Source organism: Leuciscus leuciscus, assembly GCF_965113295.1.
Source record: "Leuciscus leuciscus genome assembly, chromosome: 8".
NCBI classification, from domain to species: Eukaryota; Metazoa; Chordata; class Actinopteri; order Cypriniformes; family Leuciscidae; genus Leuciscus; species Leuciscus leuciscus.
In genome coordinates this window covers 25,903,112-25,923,301 of record NC_138732.1, presented here as the reverse complement: position 1 = coordinate 25,923,301, position 20,190 = coordinate 25,903,112, and the positions used below count along the sequence as shown (strand labels likewise).

Here is a 20,190-nt window from a genome sequence, read left to right as displayed (position 1 = left end):
TTTAAATACAAATCTCAGTCCGAGTCCAATATGATTGGATTCAGACACATTAGACACATATTAAAGCACAATTGTGGTGGCAAATATAAGGCAAAAAGCATGCCCATTGACTATCTAATAAAACCCATCGAGTAATAAAATGGCATCATCTTTAACATATTTTAAAGTCTTTGACATGTTTAAAACAGCATTTAAATTTTTATTTTTTTTTGAATTTGAATTTGAATTCAAATACAAATCTCGGTCCAAGTCCAATATGATATTAACATTTGATATAGACATATACACATATTACAGCACAATCGTGGTGGCAAATATAAGGCACAAAAACATGCCTATCAACTATCTAATTTGAAGAACAGGACCCATTTTTACCATTAGCACATGTATGATTGTTTTGCAAATTTTCCTGGATATGCAAAGTATTTTAAAGTATTATAACTTGAATAAAACTGCATCCCCTTTAACATTGTTTAAATGTTTGAATATGTTTAAAACAGTATTGATTAAAAGATTGATCTTGGGATTTTAAGAATCAATATTAGATTACTCAGATTAAGAGCTCAATTAATCAGAAAATCAATATTTCTTGACCCAGTAGATGTCAGGGGACTGGAGCCTTTAAAGCACCTGCCACATCTGTGTCTTAATTCACACTTTATTTAATCAATCATCAGATAATTCAAAGAAGCCCAGCACATAGTTTCCATCAACCACAGCTCTCTGCGTTATTGTACTGATCTTTACTGCTCAGTCAAATGAGTTTGAATGCTCTGATATTTTAGCAACTCTTCTTGCTCATCAAAGATAGTGATATATCTGCCTAACTGAGGGTGCATCTCAGTCAGCTCCCATTGGTCGTGAATCAGTATATCGCGAATCACGTACACAAATTTGGGCACTGGTAAGGACAGTTAGGACCCTGACTCACACATTGGGACACTGATGGCTCTATTTCCGGCGACATGCAACATCCTCGTTGTACAACGTCACTACTGGTATTTATGAACAACAGAAGAACTGATATCTGACATCAATTGTTAATGTTATTTAAAAGTACATTATGATAAATACTTTACTTGTTACATATCCTTGCAACATTTCAGCCGTAAATAAATGTCAGCTATATTATGTTCATTACCTGTCTAGTGATATATGTTTATAAATATGAACTATAATTAAATAATGATTGGTTTTAAAAAAAACATGACGTGTATTGAGTTTTTATGTGTCACGCTTTATAATTTCCGGAAAGGGAACATAGCGTGCATCAATGCTCCTTGGTTTTTACAGTGCATTGTGGGGCTTTTTAGGGAGCTAACGTTTCAGTGCACTGAAAGGATTTTGCGAATGAGACTGGTTTTATTACTATATGTAATTTGTTCGCACACCCACAATCGTTTGATCTGTTGAACACCGCCATCTGTTTGATCTATCAGAGTTTTTCCTCAAAGGTAGAAAGAGAACACACTCGACGTAAACCTTACTTGTTAAAGCTGGACTCTTGGTGTGATCATTCTTTGATCCATTTCTTTCATATATTTACCTCAGTTTAAACGAGCTCATCAGCTTGCCTTTGAGAAAGTGCCACTCTGCTGTGTGTTTGCTTATCACTGCAAAACATATTTTTCTTTAAAAAATATTTGAACCATCCTTAATACTAGGGGTGCATGATATATAAATAGCATATTGATTATCGGCTGATATTAGTTGTTTAAAAAAAAAAGACTTGGTAGAAAGAAAGACTTAAATCACTTAGTAGGCTATTTTATATTTAATTGTTTGTGCGCATTTCTGCTATTTTTAAACTCACTTAAAGATCATCTTTAAAACACTAATAATTTAATAACACTGTTAAATGTTCTTTAGCAAATCTCTAAATTAATATTTTTATACTGTAAATTATAATGTTGAGATGCCTCAATTCACTGATTGATTTTAATTTGTAGCGCTTATTTTTTATTTCTACAAACAATTGATCGAATTTTAATATCAGACATTTATGAGTTATCAGCCATGCCATTAAAATAATGAACAGTACTAGAACGATTTTTAGGATCAATGCATGTCTACTCACTATAAAATAATAAGCCATGTTTTAGAAAATATATTTATTTCAGTCAGTCTTTCTTGGCAAATTGTTGTGTTTTTTGTTCTTTTATGCATAAAACAAGAAAAAAATACAGTGTGAATAAAAATGTATTAATGTAATTTCATTAGAAACAAATATCAAAGGATGTAACGTATTTAAAATATAGCACAAGCACACTTTTAACAAAATATATTACAAAGACTCTTGATAAGACTCCTGTGTGAAGTTGAGGAGAACTGACTTCATCTTGAGATCAGTTGATTGAAAGTAAAGTTATTTTTGTTATTTTTGTTATTTTGTGCAGATGTCTGCACCTGAATCTGGACTGAGCATTAGCAGTCCTTAGTCTCTGATGAAGTGAAGTGATTGAGTACCAGCTCACCTGGTTAGGTAACCAATGGACTATTCCCGTGTCCTTTTCTTAATGAGGACTCAGACAGCCGATGCAGGCTTGGCTCTTTCTCCTCGTTTCTCTGAGTTATTTTTCCTTTTAGGTTCGTTATGAAGTACATCTGTTCCTACTCAAAGCACCTGGACACCAACGCAAGGGGCCATTATCTTAACACACACTCATACTCGGTTTCGCTATCTTTGTGGGGACTCTTTTTTTTTATACTGTATTTTCTATTCCATACCCCTAAACCTATACACATCACAGAAAACTTCACATAAAAAAAACATAATTTAGTCTGTTTATTAATCCATTTCCCTCGTGGGGACCACTATGAGATCTCAGGTTTTACTATCCTTGTGGGGACATTTGGTCAGATGCATACATTCTGTCAGAATGCATTCAGATGTGTACACAGCCCACACTGTAATATAAACCTGTGCACACACACACACGCACGCACACACACACACACACACACACACAGTTACACCTCAAAACAAGTTAAAAGAGAGATGCTTGTATCCAGTTTCTCACACAGCAACACTCCCACCCATCAAACATTTGAGTTTTGTTTGCCAGGGGGAACCTGGTGTATACAGTCTTTTCCTTGAAAAACTGTATCCTACACATAGCACATACACAACTTCTCTTCCTCTGTATGTTTAGTTAGTGATTTTCTAGTTTTGTACCTCAGGCTGTTTTTTCCTGAACAAAGTTTTCATATCCTTATATAAATATCGCTGTTTTCATTGGAAATATGTTGTGATATTGCACTTGACCGACCAAGTTGCATATATCTTTCTGACCAAACACTGCAAGATATTTTTGGGTAAAATGCATACACAAAATCATTACCAGTACATAACTTAAAATGTATAATGATATTTAAATGATAACTTTAAAGAATTTTATTTTTCTTACCCCCACCAGAAAATGGTTTTGTTTTGTTTTGTTGCTAGATTTTGTTAGATGTATGTGGGGGGAAAAACAAAAAAATGTGTCACTTAGACAAGAAGTTGAATATCTTATACAACTTTGCTGCTCAAGTACTGTAAATGCATCTGGTTTTAATGATGTTTTTAGTAAAAAGTATGACAAATACACATAATAGGATAACATAATGTTTTTTTTTGTTTGTTTTTTTTTTGCTGCCATACAAAGCGAAATTCATGCTATGTGCATGCATGCATACGTTTGTTCCCAGTATACTGAATCATCTCAATTTATTTGAAGATTAATTGTTTGCTGTTCATCAATATTCCAGCCTCCCAGTGCAGTATTGTCTGTGGACTTTGTATGACAAATGAGAACAATTGTATGCGCAAGTCTTTGTGCTTCCATATTTTTCCTCTTTTCTCAATTCCTTTATTGAATCCGTCTCTTAATCCTTGTGATTTCACACCATAAATCACAGAGGAACCTCTTTTGTAGGTTCAAAGACACGCCACAATGTATAAAATAGTTCTGCTGCAGAAGATATAGTTATAGAAGAATGTTGTTCTTGTAATAGTATACAGTATATATATATATAGTACATGAAAGAGAGAGAGAGTATTAAGGTATACATTTTTTCAGCCTTAAAAGCTCATGATCAAGAATAAAACAAAGAGAATTTATGAGCTCTTTTGTAGCAGCTACAAAAATAAGGAACATCGTAGAGCAATAAATCATGAGGGGTGTGATCTGTTCAGGACTTGAGGAGCTTTTTCTTGTTGGCCTTGTGCTCTCTGCTCTATTTCAGAGCTACATTAGATTCACTATGTTTATGGCTTTAAAAAACCTCATGATGATTAATTACATAGCACAGAAGTAAAGGCTACCAGAATTAACTGTGTTTATGTGTGCTGCAGGATCCGTGCTGAGTGTAAGAATGCCTCTCTGGCCATTTAGTTGAAATGAAAATGTACCTAATACACATTCATCGTTTTATTGTTTACAATTTATCAACAAATGTTAATGACTATGGTGTGTGTGTGTGTGTGTGTGTGTGTGTGTGTGTGTGTGTGTGTGTGTGTGTGTGTGTGTGTGTGTGTGTGTGTGTGTGTGTGTGTGTGTGTGTGTGTGTGTGTGTGTGTGTGTGTGTGTGTGTGTGTGTGTGTGTGTGTACACTATGTATGTGTGTGAGTGTGTGTGTATATATGCTTAGTCTGCTTACTTTAGTCTGTTTGGGTTTTGTTTTCAAGGACTTGTAGTATGTATATCTTTGTTCCTGTTTCATTTGTTCTATGTTTCCGTTTGTTCCTTGGTTGTCAAGAAAATTCACTAGGCCTGTATGATTAATTAAATCGCACCTGTTTGCATTTAGTTCATTATCTTGTGTATTTAAGCCCTTCAGTTTATTCTGGTAATTGTCTGGTGTTGTTTGTGTTAAGATGCACACTGTTACATCACTGATTACATGTAACTGTTTGCTTTGTATTGTTTTCATTGTATTGTTTGCTTTTCTTGACGTTTATTGTAATAGATATTGCTATTTGAACGTCCTCGTCTTTTTCGTCATCTTTGTGGACCTAAACCATGACAGATTCGCCAGACCTGCAAAAATGGATAAAGCAGCAATCAACTGTTAGAAGCTGAAAGGGACTAGAGGGGGAATTATTCATTATTTTCAGGGTGGCAGAATTTTAGAGGAGTTTGTTTGACCTCATCCTCATGGAAGGTTTTTGGTGTGGAATAGACGAGGACGTCTGCTTCCTGAGGGGGAAACCTTCTGGAGTTTAGAGGAGTACATCAACTTTGTTGTGGGTGGACAAATCCTCCTTTACTGTGGACAAAGCTGAAGAGTAGAACATCACCATCAACCAGCCCCACCGCACACCCATCGTCACCTTGCAAAATTCAGAGCCCAGCCAACCATCACCCCCATGCAAGAACATGAAGCCAGAGCCCATCGCAGACGGAGGGCTTAAGCCTGCCACGATGCACGAGCCAAAGCCCAAAATGAGGACTGAGCCAATCATTGCCGCAGAGCCCGAGCTCCCCTGTGAGTCTGACCAGGTGTGTGAGCCACCAACAGCATATGTCATCGTGGGATTACTCGTGGAGTACGAGGGTATGGAGGAAGACCCCATCCGCACTCCCACTACTAATGCTGAGCTGAAGCTGACCACTACCAATATTTTTGAGGAAATGGAAATGGAAGCTTTCCTGGTTCTCCCATCCCCACAAGTCCCGCTAAGCTCGAAGTCTCCTGTGTCCCCGCTGGTTTCTCCCAGCTCAAAGTCTCCTGTGTCTCTAGAGTTGCCCAGCCTCCCTCTCCTGCCCCCTCTTCCAAACTCAGCCAGTCCGTCAGCCCCGCCTCCACTAGTTCCCTTCAGCCCCTCGACTTCTCTAACACCACTGTGTTGTGTGAATTTGCCTCGGTTCTTCCTGTCTCCAGCTCCGCGCAGCCAAGAGGATCCCCCTGGCTGCGCCGCCAGCCAATGTTCCCATCACTCCACCTCGGCCTGTCGGCTTCGCTTGGCTTCTCCCTCCATCGTCTCCACCGTTTTTTTTTTCTTTGTTTTTTCTTTCTTTAAGTTTATTTAAAGAGATATTGCTATTTCATCTTCATCGTCTTTTTCATCATCTTCGTGGACCTAAACCATGACAATGTTATATTTCCATGGTCTGTTTGAATACTCAATTCTGATTGGCTAGAAGTTGTACAATAATAAAAATGTTCACAGGTAGTTCCAAGTAGTTCTATATTAAAGCATTGTTTCTATTGAAGCACGCTCACACACAAAAAAACAGTCAGGCGCACAGAAACTTATCAACGCTGCCCCGTGACTTATATTAATAAAATAGCTTCGCTACTGAATTGTTGTACATTATTGTCCTCATTATGTTCAGTTTTCACTGACTTTTAGTTTTCACAGACTTTTAGTTTGTATTTCATCAGTTCCTGTGATTCTTTGTTTGTATTCCCGCCACTCTTTAGTGTCCATGGTCACCCGTCATTATGAGTTTGTTTGTTTCAGCCGTGTTAGATAAATTACCTTGTTTGAGTCACTATTTAAGCTGCTCCCATTCCTGCACTCCTTGTCCAGTCTCCGTTGTGTTTAGGTTGTTTTGCTACTGCCTGTTCGCCTGCCTGTTGGAATAGTATTATTAAACCTTGTGTTTTGGAACTTTATTCTTTATCTTCATCTGCCTTCCTGCAAACACCCGTGACCTAAGACCGGACCATAATATGGAGTACGCTGCAGAGTTGGCGGTTGACAATTTTTTGTCGATTTCGGGGTTTTGCTCGCTGTCACCTAACCTTTTGACAACGAGACCCTGAAGTCACTTTTCTAGATCTGGGTGAATTATCACCATCCCATTGACCTCCCTGACACCACAGGACTTGACTGGAGGGAGGCCGTCATCAGGTGTCTGGAGAGCGTCCTGTCCCGGTCCAGAGCACAGCCAGACCCAGAGTCGGATTTACCACCTTCAACCACAGAGAATTGGTTGCCAGAGCTAGAGCCCGAGGACAAGAGGACATTGCTTGCCATCGCCCTGGAAGAGGTACCCCAGCCTGAGTCTGACCAGGGGTGTGATCCCGCAACCAGCGGCCGAGGGAACGGAAACCGAGGACTGGCTTATAGACTTCATTGAGGAGGTATTGACTCCCACCCTATTCCACCCGGTATACTTCATCATCGCTGTTTCTAGACAGCTCTAAAAACAGTACGGACTATGATTCATTCACTTCATCGACCTGCATGGACTGTGTCATACTTACCATTATTCTGTTAGGATTCCTATTGCCACCATCACCACAGAGCTCAGCCAGTCCTCCAGCCCCCGCTCCCGGATGTTTACAGCCCTGCGCCGACTCCAGGGATGCCCTGCTGTGACGTTGATCCGAAACTTTACAAAAACCTCATTTTAACAATGATTTAGGTCATCACTAGAAAGTTATCATGCTTTTCACTTTAGAATACTGATCCAAACAATTAGTAATTCCTTCTGAAGGATTTGATCTTTCTTGAGTCATTACTAGTGGGTTACCATGATCTTCAATTTAGAATGAATTATACATTATGCATTATTGATTTAAATTATGAACCTGCATAGTTCTTAGTAGTTCTCCGGGAGGTGTGAAAAATAGTAGTTACTGATTATCTAATACTGAGCTATACCTCATTCAACTGAACACTATTACTTACTAATTAGTTGATCAGAGTTTCTTGTTAGTTATAGTAGTTATTAGAATATTAATAGTGCATTACTCATTTGTTCCAGTGTAATTATTTATTAATGACGGAACAGTATTCTAAAACTGTTACTGAATTTTTCAACATAAACTCCAAAAGCAAAACTCTCAGGATGCTTAGACTTGGCAAGACATGAACAGAACAGCCAGTAATATGTAATGGTAACAGAACAAAACACAGGGCTTAAATACACAGAAACTAATTAATGAAATGAACATCAGGTGTAAATCAATGAATAACAATGCAAAAAACTGAAAACAATGAAAACTACTATTATAGTTTTTATAAATATTTTGAATTATTATTATTATTGTTATTATATTTTTATTTTAGTTTTAGTAATTTTTTGTGTTTTGTCATATTTTATTAGTTGCTTATTTTATAAATAAGTATATAGTTTTTTACTAATTTTTATTTCAGTTTCAAGGAATTGTTTATGGTTTTAGTTTTGAGTTTATTATAATAACCCTGCTACTTACAACGCTGTGCAGTGTGGCTCTTCATATACTGCACATTTATAGTAACCACAGGAAAGGCATTTCTGCAAATAACTGTCCAACACAATAATGTATTTTCTTTAAACAGCATGTATGATTATCATCACATAGCTTGACTCAATGTAACACACATTCTTGCTGAAGAAACAAAACCTTCTGTACGTACAAGTTATTTCCAGGATAAAGAGTTCCTCGATTATAATAATAGCAATCTAATATGCATTATGGACAATTACACCAAATCACAGATGCTCAGCTGACAATAGACTGCATTATAATCAAACTCAAAAGTGATTTGTTGAACAGCAAGCCTTCACCAAGGACAAAAGTTTTTCATTAGGAAAGAGCACACAAAGACAAAATTTATTCTGTAGGCCTATTGGGAATCATTATTGGGATGTTCAGGGTATATAGTCTGAAAGTGTGTGTTCCTTTTGTGACCTAAAAACATTCCAAAAACCCCATTAAAACTAAGATAAAGGAATCAGATCTCCGGTGGTTTAAAGTGATATGATGAATTGGACTTATACTGTTATTCCACATTAACTAGACATAGCCTATACCGTTCTTCCACATTCCAGAAATGTAAATTACTCGAACTTTTTATTTTTAAGATTGACACTGAAAAATCTCATCTCATTAGAATTGGGAAGCTTTTGTTGTATGTCTTCAAGTAAAATAAAAATATATAATATAATGTTCACAGTCCAAATAAATAAATAAAAATTATTATTCAAAATTAGAAAATTTGGACTTGTATGGTTCTTGGTCTCAAGGCTTCAATTGTTTACATACATGCCAAAGATAAAATATTACGTTTTTTTTGCAAACAAAAATCTGATTAATAATTAAAATAAATCGTTGCTGCAGAAATGACAATTTGTATATGTTAATGGCACATGTTAATAATGTCACCTTAACAATAGGTTACTTTTGTCAAAGATAGTAGAGGTATTACAGTAAAATTGTGTCAAACTGATTTTCTTGTTTCAAAAACGAATACATTTATGAATTTCTATTATAACAACAAACTAATCTGAGTCCTTCAGTATTTAGTTTTGTCCTCTGGTTTCTTTTGTTTATCATCCACTGTCTTCTTTTCTGATAAGTCAGTTGGAAGACACTCTTTATCTGCTCTTTGTTTTTTTTTTGTTTTTTTTTTTAGGCTAATGCTTTTTTCCATAACACTTCATGCCCGTCTGGGTCTTTTCTCATTACCTCTCTGCATTTCTGTCATCTTATTGTAGATTAATTTGGTATCATATAGGGTTGCAGAAATGGCACGTTTTTATTTTGTTTACTATAGACGTAATATTTGCAGTATACACTGATCAGCCACAACACTAAAACTGCCTTCCTAATATCATGTAGAGCAGTTTCAGTGGTGGACAGGTGTCATCATAGGCACATTGTCCGGTCTCCTGGTAAGTGTTCTGACACCTTTCTATCATGGTCAGCATTAAGTTTTTCAGCATATATTTTGTGCTACAATAGCTCCTTTGTGTGATGGGACCAGACAGTCAAGTTCCCATGTGCATCAATGAGTTTTGGGCACCCATGACCCTGACGCCAATTCACCAGTTGTCCTTCCTTGCACCACTTTTGTTAGGTACTAACCAGTACATACTGTAAACACCCCACAAGACCCGCTGTTTTGGAGATGCTCTGATGCAGTTGTCTAGCCATCACCATTTGGCCCTTGTCAAAGTCACTCAGATCTTTTACCTTTTTCTGCTTCCAACTCATGAAATACAAGAACTGACGGTTCACTTGCTGCCTAATAGTATATCCCACCCCTTGGTAGGTGCCATTGTAATAATATAACAAATGGTATTCACCACACCTGCCAGTGGTTTTAATGTTGTGACTGATCAATTTAATATACAGTATAAACCTTGAATCTGACTCTACCGCAACACAAGGTCTTACCGCACCACCCAAAAACGCTGTGTAAAATACATGTTGCGGAAATTACATTTTTGCTATAATATTGCTGATAACTGCCAGCTAGCAAGGTCTGATTCATCAGTTTTGACCAAACATACATGTATTCAACAGTAATATAAATACATTTTCAAAATGTAGTTCAAAATAAACAATTACTAAGCTGAATGGTCCACTCCACAATAAATACTTCAGAAGAAAAGATTATCTTTATCTTATTTTTCTGGATATTGTGAGTGACCTAATGGGGGTGGCCCAATCTGCCAGCCTTGAGCTCACATGCTCATTTCTGTTTCCTTAGAAACTAGATTTGTTTGGCTTTAAACAAATGTCATATTAAAAGTATTTTTCAGTGTTGCGGTAAGGACCGAAAAATAAAATAAAAATCATATGAGTATCATTAAATAAAACAACAACAACAACAAAAAAAGAACTTTAAGATGATGTTAAGTAATATTTATGTGAAACTAATTCATTTAAAATTTAAAAGTCAACTTGTAAAATAATTATCAAATTTGACCTTCATATTTCAGCATTGAGATCACAGTTGTTGGACAGGAGCAAAAATGGTGTTTGGACCTATACATACTTCATAATTTTTCACTAAATCATATTATTCATTCTTTTTTTTTTCTTTTTTTTTTTAAGGTGTGTAATGACACCGTTTATATTTATGAAGAATCAGATGACAAATTTGAACATAAATCTAAAAATGTACTACTGGGACTTAAAAGTGCCCGTAGTTGCAGAAACACCCGGGCACTCTACACCGTGGCATTATTACCATAGTAACAAGTGCCAAGATACTTTTTGTTTGTGTCCATATGAAACAATATTATTGCACCCTGTAGATGTCGCTGTGTTCTACCCCGCGTGCACAAAGCACGTTGCTCCTCCAGATTCCCATAATGCCTAGTGTTTACCTCCGAGTCTGACAGCACCGATGCTGCTCACTGGCTCTTCTGGTTACCGACTGGAACCCAGCATATATCCAGCAGTGCTGCATGCACCGGAACGTCACCATATACCGGGACAAACCCAGCATAGTTCGCCAGACGGGGACCGGAGATAGTCGCCAGCTCGGGACCGTGTTTATGTTCGCGGCGGCAGGGTTGGACACTTCCTCTCTTAATCTGAGGTGAGCGCGTGTTTAAACTTATGTCCATGCAGATCATTCTCTTGCATTACATTAGTTTATGCTTTTACATGTTATTTCAACCGCAACGACACTGCGTTCAAGAGCGCGCGCATCACTGCACGCGCCGCACTGCGCTTTTAAACACTTTTAACATGTCTCGTGTTGTCATCTATAATGAAACTAATGCAAGGTAGTCTAAGCAAGATGCACAGGACTTATTTTACTTGTATGCAGGTCATTTGGACAGAGTCTTAATGTTTTTAGGGAGTTTAGTCGTTCTCTTAGAAACATTCATTAGTTAGTGTTCCGTGTTAATCGGCACTGTTACTAAAAATGACAGACATAAAACTGTGTAAAGGAGATCACTTATTCATAATGATTACAGAGAAGTAACAATAATTGTAGTAATTATTATATTTTGGTGTAAACATAAATGATAACAGTGTGTCATGCTACACAGTTTTGGCTGTTGCGTCATCAGTAAACAGCAGTCTGTCTGATTGATGAGTAGCGATGTCCGATTCGAGAAACGAATTGTTCATTTGAGTCGGATCTTTTAAATGAAAACGACTCGGTCATGATTGATTCGTTCAGTAACCGAGACAGGTGTTTGACTCGTCATGAGTTGAGAACCGATTAGTGAGCGAATAGCTTCATGTTACAGATCAACACACACGGATGTAGACGGAAATAGATTTTTTTATTTATTAAAACACTTATTATTTTACCAAGAGTTACTATATATATATATATATATATATATATATATATATATATATATATATATATATATATATATATATGATTCATTTGTGTGTGTGTGTACATGACTTTGTTTTAATTAATTAAAATTGAACTGAACTAGCAGACGTGCAATAAACATCTTTATTGGTACCTGTGATTATTAGAACATTTAACATGCATGAGATGGTGTAAAAAATACTAAACTTGAATCATTAATTCCTATTCCTTTTTTTGTGCTGACATTATGGGTTTTGCTCTTCTCAGTTATAATTTTTAAAAATGTAGTTTCTGTATTTAGAAACAGTTTAATGGAGAAATGTATCATTACCTAAACTGCCAGGTTTCACATTAATGTAGCAGAGTTTTCTAGACCAGTTTAAACTAAGCTGAATTATTATAGCACATCCATATCAAAATTACAGCCTTGCTTCATATTTGTCATATTTGTTAATTAATTACCTTGATTTAGCCTTACTGCTTGTTGACAGTCAAGCTGAGCATTAGAAAGTAATTATAAATGATTAGTTGAATTGTGCTGCATGACTGCTGACAGAGAAACACTTCAATGTTTGGTTGAATGTTTACAGCAAAGTGATGCGATGCATTTAAACTGTTGTTAAATAAGCTTTATGATCATCTAAATATTCACACCAGGTGTGCTTGTAGAAATGGGCTCTTGGTAGAGTAATGATTTAATTGATCCCTGTCTTGTATTTCTCTGTGCTCTGCTCCTATATTGTATATTTGAAGTATTTTTAGAGTGCGGACCGTGTGGAATAGCGCAAAGCGTGCGAGTTTCAGGACTACACCAATCACATATCGGTAGTGATTCACATGAAAAGCTTTGTATCCTAGCAACACGAGATGTGCACAACCGCTGGCTGGTATCAGTGGATGACATCTATAGGGCTTGTTGTCAATAAGCTGATGAGCTGCTGTTTACTTGTAAACTTATCAAAGTTTGGGTTGTTTAGATGCACAAATGTAAGTGGCTCCTTGCAAGCAGAGAGGTAATTTCAGTGTTGTTCATTGAGTGTGATCTCTCCGTTGCAGAAAAAATATCGATTTAGGAGTGCCTTTTGGTCATTCTTTCATCCAGTTATTTTTCTTTCTGTTTAAAGGGATAGACATCTAGACATTTATAATTTTGAAACTTTAAGTAGTGCACTTGTTGTGCCGTTTCAAGTTTAAAAAAAGATGGAAAAGCATCACAAAAGTATCATAAATGTGGACTCCAATAACCTGTGCACTATATTCAAAGTCTTCTAAAACCTTACAATAATTTCTTGTGATTAACAGACTGAAAATGAAAGTCCCTCTGAAATCAAAACTGAAGTTTTTTGCCCGTTTGTATGAATTTGCTAGTCTTATGGTTATCTATAAGTAAGTGTGCTCCATGACGATGACAAAATTCGCATTTAGGTTGTGTTCAGATTTGTAGTTCCAGTTGTTTGGTCCGGACCAAAAAAAAAAAAAATTTGTTCTGATCCGCTAAGCATTTAGGCTGCCATTTTAACACAGAACCTAAAGATATCGAACCTAAAGGCATATGGATTCATTCACGACATTATCGGTCTGTTTTTATGACGTATATTTCGAGACAGAACTTTCCGAACGTCCAAAACGATGCTGTGTGCTGGGATAAATGTGCTCGTAGTGCGTATAGCCTACATATATGATAGTGTTTTGACCAGCTGAGAACTCGTGAAGAGCTTATAAGAATGTGTAAAGGAACAGCGGCAGGAATCCCTCCGTCACGCACATAAACGAAGATCTTCTGTTCTGATGCCTGAACTGAACTGTGATGGGCAACATCTCATCACTATGATGAGAAAAAATAGGCATGCTTGAGCATTCTGTCCTTTTTAGGGTCGCATCTTGTGACATCGTGTCCTTTTTTCAGGATCGCATCCTGTGACATCACAACATCTTTTCAGTGATATTGCTCCGCTTGTTTGGTGCGCACCAGGGTTTGGAAATGAACTGCTCTAACAGAGCAACCGCAACAGGGTTCATTTTAATTGAACCAAACATGCCAAGTGTGAACACACCCTTAGAAGGTATTTGCATTTTGAAGATACGGTCTCTCTAGCACCAGTATGGATGGACTGTTTTGATGATATCATTATGCACTTCAGCTTTTCATCAGATTTTCTGTCCAATCAAATACTCTCTAGAGTCTGAAGTGTCTCGCCCCCCTACGCTGTAAAAGGGACTAAAGCGGCTAAAGTCATTTATTCACACATTTACAACACTATATGGAGAGTTACACTATATAGGCACTACATTCTACACAGAATGCTTTTATTTATTTTTTAACGCAATGCAGGAAATCGCAAACTGTTACACCGCGTGAACATCGGCGGTAACAGTTGCAAGTTCAGGTCTCTGCAGAACAAAAAGGGTGCGTTTTCAAATTCCCATGATCGCAACTAAGATCACAAGAAATAACTTATGCCAAGATTATAAAAAAAAAATATATATATATATAAAATGTTTTGTCTTGTACAGTATAATGTACATCTTAATGTAATACTGCTACTACTACTAATACAATTATTATTTTAAAAAATCTTCCATGATATCATTTTAATAGTAAAGCTCTGTTGTGCATCACTTGTTTGCCAAATTTTTTTTATTTGAATAAACGATAAATTAATGTTTTATGCCTTCATTTGATTACCAATTTTTTTTTTTAATACACAGAATTTCTAAAAAAAATTATAACTTCATAGGACCCTATTATTGTATAAAGATGAATACATTAAGTTGTTTTTATGAATTCAATTAATTAGATATGTTTTTGATAAATCATTAAAATGGAATATAGACTAAAACGGAAAGCACAGAACTGGGTAAAAATAAAATAGAAAATAGAAAAAACATTAATAATGTAATTTTTGTTAAACTGTTAATAAATTGCTGTTAAATTGAACAAGTTTCATGATTGCAATTAATTACACATGCTTTTTGATTAATACAATTTAATTTAACCATCCAGAAAAATTAAAACAGGAACCTTTAGCTAAAGTTTAGCTTTCGTTTAACGATACTGAGCCCTATACTCTAATATCCTTTTTGGTCACTGTGAAGTGCGTCCACACTGCTGATATTTTTTACCTGTTGAAGCTTATCCACGTTGTGTGCACAAAATAGACGCTGACAGCCTGACACGGTCTAATGCATCATCAGAGAAGCACTAATGAAACATCACTGTTTTGGTCAATGTCTTTGGCCCTCCAGGCTCCAAAACAAGTTTGGCAGAATATGTGTGGTTGTTGAAAGTTTGGTGCATAACTAGTAATTCATGTTAATCTTGAGTCTTGAGCACACATTTATGACCGAATACGTTATGTTTGATTAATGAACAAGTCTTTCTTTGGAGTCAGACCTTTTTAATGGTTCACAAACCCATTTTGAGTGATTGGTTGGCCAATCAGAATGGTTATCAGGTTTGACTAACTCACTGAAAGCTATCAGTAATGACAATTTCGGTCTGTTTCGCACATAATCGCATGAATTCAGAAGACACGTTTTTTAGTTCACAAGTAATATAAACCGCTTTTTTGATACATCTGCATCCTTTCCGAAGCTTGAAAGCTTAATGCATTGTTATTGCATAGAAAGTGGCATTTTTGCATTATTACTATTCATTCCCAGTTTCTAAGGCACAAATATTTCTTTTGTTTTATCATCTTTTTTTTGTCCTTCATGTTTCATGTTCCTGGTCTGAGAAGGATTTGTGCCCTTCCACACAAATACTAAGCCGCTCAGGCGACACCTCATATAAGGTTTATCAGTCGTGTTGAAGACATTGTATTCCTCCTGCTGATGCTCTGGAAGTGTAGAGCGAGCAGTCTGTCTTTGGGTCTCATTTTTGTTGCACTGTACAGTCTGTTCTTGTAGACCTGAATTTGCTGTTCTTAACACTGCTGCTTACTCTGTGCAGCGAGGACTTAGACTAAATCCTGCCTTAGATCCTGCCTAGTCTTTGACTAAAGGAAATAGGGGATCAGCAGTGAATGTGTTTATTTCCTCATGCTTGTTTGATACTCGGCTGTTCAAGAGGAAATTACTGTGGGCTTTTAAATATATCTTTGTGTATCATTTTATCCTGCCTTATAGCATTCAAAGAGATGTTTAATGGTGAGAGGGTTTGGATACCAGTCACATAAAGGGATTTATTTCACATTTACCAGCTTATAAGGACTATTCAAGTGTTTACATTCAAAGACGGCAATATGATTCAGAGCAACAACTTCTCTACAGGCAGCAAAATATGGACTGAGTGCAGGATCCAGTAATCTTTGCACCTTGAATCTGGCAGAAGGCTGGATGAAGAAAAAAAAAAAGGTACATTTCTCATCATAACCCACTAAACGCACACATGCTCGTCTCTTAATGGAGGTCATTCACAGCTCAAAGGTTCGAGCATGAAGGATGCACTGGTTAGTCAAGGGCAGAGCGTCCATTAGCTCTTGTGTGGCTTTTATATTTGTTTTGTTGGTTTATGTTGTATTGCGTTGTTGAGAGATAGCAGGTGTAATTTGAATATTCTTTCAAGCAGAAATACTCTGTCACACAACTCACTTCTCTCTCTCCACACAGAAATAGAAATGAGCGAGCTTTTCCTTTTTGACATTCCTCTGATAAGGTAATCAATGAACCATGGTTGGTCATTGAGTGGAAGGTGTGTGTGTGTGTGTGTGTGTGTGTGTGCGCTTAATACTAAAAGCCTCCTGTCACTGACAAATTCATACAATGAATTTGCCGTTCCTCATTTCACCGAAGAAGCCCTTACATATGGAAGAATTTTTGACAGCTTAATTTAACATTTTAAGACAGAATAGACTTGATTGCTGGATGGAATCACTAATGAGTTGTCAAGATATTTTCGGGGCCTCGATGGCAGCATGAAAGCATGCATTTATTTAGATTCCAAAACAATGAAAAATTATTTTCCATTGTACAAATTTAAAATTAAACAATGATTTCGAGGTGAGATTGACATATTTAGTCTAATAATATTTATTTGAATTCAGATAAGTAAAATTAAGTGGCCCCAAAAATTATTTGGACATTTTAAGCCATAGAAGGATTGAAGAAAGTGGCATTTATTGTAAGGAAGATGGCACAGCCTGTCATGTTTTTTTTTAAATGAATGACCATTCATTTCAAGTATGATTACCAGAGTAAATCACATACAGAATTCAGACAAATATAGCAGAAAATATCGAATGCAGGTAGTTACAGAAACTCAAGAAAAGCAAGTCTAAATCAGCTTGCATGCCTGAAAAAGAACTTAGAAGAGTCTCAAAATAATTGTCAGATGGAGAGAAGACATGAACCTGCTGCTAAGTAACAGGAATAAAGCTTATGCAAAAAAACAACAACTGACATTTCACAAAGTAAGTAAGTGTTTAGTAGAACTGGTTTACTGGTAATTGAAGTTGACAGCGGCAGTTGTGAAGATCATAGAGCAATGCAGTTTAATGCCTTTATTTGGATTCATTAGATTATTAATTTGGCTTTATCACAGCTGTGCTGATATTCAGTACAGCAGCACGATTTGAGTGTGATATTGCTTTTATGCAACAAGAAATAAGTAAATAAGATTTTATCTTCACAATCCACAATAAAGATCACCATTTTTTGATGCATTTTTAAAAGTAGATTTTTTTTTTTTTATTACTTGACACAGCATCTTAAAAACAGTGATCATGCATGAGATGCTGAAAAAGCAGCGAGATGTGGCACAACCGTCAAAGACCTACATTAGGGTTTAAGGCTGCACAATTAATCACATTTCTAATCGCGATTACGCTTACGGGTGTCTTATTTTACGTAATCGCTCAAAGCCACGATTGCAAAAATAAGTCCACTTACATTAGGCTTGTTTGAGATGTGCCTCACCTCGACTGAGATGTAGGCCAGAGTAGGCGGCTGCAGTGAGGGGAGGAGGGAAAAAACGGACAGATCTCTCTTCTCGCAGTGGATCGGAAACCGATGATCGTGGGATTCACACTCATGCGTTATATTGCTGATAAAATGGATTTAAGTTCTGCTGCTTTTATATAAAAAATAAATATAATTAACAAGACACCAAAAGTATTTATTTCCATTGTAAAGTCAATCATTTTTACTTTAATCACAGACATGTTTTTATGTATTTTTTGTATAAATATGATAACAATCACATAACCCATAGAGATCGCATTGTCAGAGAATTTGGGAATATTCACACATCATTTATACACAAAAACATGATATCAAAGTTATAAAATCAAACATTTTAAAAGAGAACAATACATCACGGTTGTTTAAACCAATGAGCATTAAGCTCTGTCGTCAGCAAGTAGTTTCCCATCATGCTTTTGATCAGCGCAGTCGGTGGAGAGCAACTGCGCCCGACTGCACAATCCAACAAGTCCGCCTCACCGTCGCAAGAGTTTTTTGACATGTGTCAGCATGACATCAGAGCAAGTCGGACCTCACTCGGACACATTTCTAACCACCATGCATCTCGCGATGATCGGTTCTGCGCAGATTTTGCTCATCTCAAACAAGCCTGTTATTCTGTGTGCTTAAGAGATGTGTTTAGAGCATGTTACGTTGTGAGAGGCGAATCACGACTACTTCAGAGAACCCAGCAGTGACGTAGGTGTACGTTGATTGGTCGAACACATTCGAAACACCAGCCGCCATTTTTGTACATGGCCTATACTGTAGCCTATATTTACTCCACAAACTAACTCCTCAAACATGGAAAAACAGTGATAGATGGACCTCTCAACCTTTACGCTAAAGAGAAAATCCAATGCAATTTGGAGGGGCCCAAGGTAAACATGATGATGTATTTCTGCTCAGCTATGAAATTGGGCATCAACTACACAGCAAACGCTAATACTTTTTCTTATACTGTCTACTTTGTATAACAGTTATATAACCAAATAAATAAAATAAAAACAGCTAATAGGAGTCAAAACAAAAGTCTGCCGCGCTGTCAAAATAAAAGTCCCAACAACAAGCACGGATTACGTCACTTCATAGTTCCTACTGGCGGTGCGAATGCAACCAGGAAAACGGCCACCGGGAACATAGAACTAGAACTACCCGGTGCAAAAGCTCCTATTATTATACCATACATATTTTGTACTTTTTTATTTAATGAAGAAACCTAACCAATGTTTTTCAGGAAGTGTTTTCAGCTTGTTTTTTTATTTGTATATATAATATGGCATGGAGTTGCTTCAGTCAATGGTATAAAGCTATTAAAAACATCATTCAATGCAAATTGTGATGATCGCAATTACAATTTCAGGGGAATAATCGACAATCATGATTTTTGTCATAATCGTGCAGCCCTATTTATATCACCCCAATATATCGTCATCGATATTGCAACGTGCGAATCAACAAGTCACATTGCAGGATGTGCGATGTCAAGTATAGGGATCGTAGTTGACCTGTACAGACCAGGCACCACGGTTCGAAACGCAAGTGATTCTCGTATTGTTTAAAAATGTTTAATCATCGTAGAGTGAAAGTTTATCATTTGGACGTGTTTTAGGTCCTTTCAGTTTAAACATTACATTTTAAACCATACGTTGTTGTCTTCTGTGTCTATTTGTGCTTGAATGGATATAGTATTAGTAGGCCTCCTTCGGTCGTATGTCGACCATGGATGTTGCGCCCTTAGAGTTTGTGGTGTTGCGACTAAAACAGCATCGTTGGTGGCTGGTGAGACCGATGCGGGAGTGACAGTCAGTCTCTGGAGATGTAGTTGGTCGTGGGTGGCTGTCCGTGTGCGCGTGCCTACCGCCTGGCTCTCCTCTCTTCTGCTAGTTTCAAGATCTTCTCCTCACCTGTATTTAGCTGTTTCTTGAGCAGGCACCGCCAGCTGCTACGGTTAGCTGCAGTGTCCTCCCAGATCTCTGTGTTGATGTCCAGGGCTTTCATGTCGCACTTGCAGACATCTTTATATCTCAGCTGGGGGCGACCTTGGGATCTTTTGCCGGATGAGTTCACCATAGAGGATGTCCTTGGGGATCCGCCCGTCTTCCATACGGTGCACGTGGCCAAGCCTGCACAGTCCCTTGAAGAATTTTGGGGTTAAATCTAAGCTGCAAATGTTCTTGACAGGTTTTGTGAGATTCCCTCTATCACTGGTTGTGCTGCTAAGACGAAAATGAAGA

General features: G+C 37.0%; 1 protein-coding gene across 5 annotated transcripts in view; it reads left to right on the top strand.

The window, feature by feature from the left end:
• The first annotated feature begins 11,013 nt into the window (after window positions 1–11,013).
• enox2 (ecto-NOX disulfide-thiol exchanger 2) overlaps window positions 11,014–20,190 on the top strand; it is a 240,142-nt gene continuing 230,965 nt past the window's right edge. For all 5 annotated transcript variants that reach the window (XM_082177727.1, XM_082177726.1, XM_082177723.1 and 2 more), the window contains exon 1: window positions 11,014–11,251. The gene's annotated coding sequence lies outside the window, so the exon portion shown is untranslated. The remainder of the gene's footprint in view (window positions 11,252–20,190) is intronic.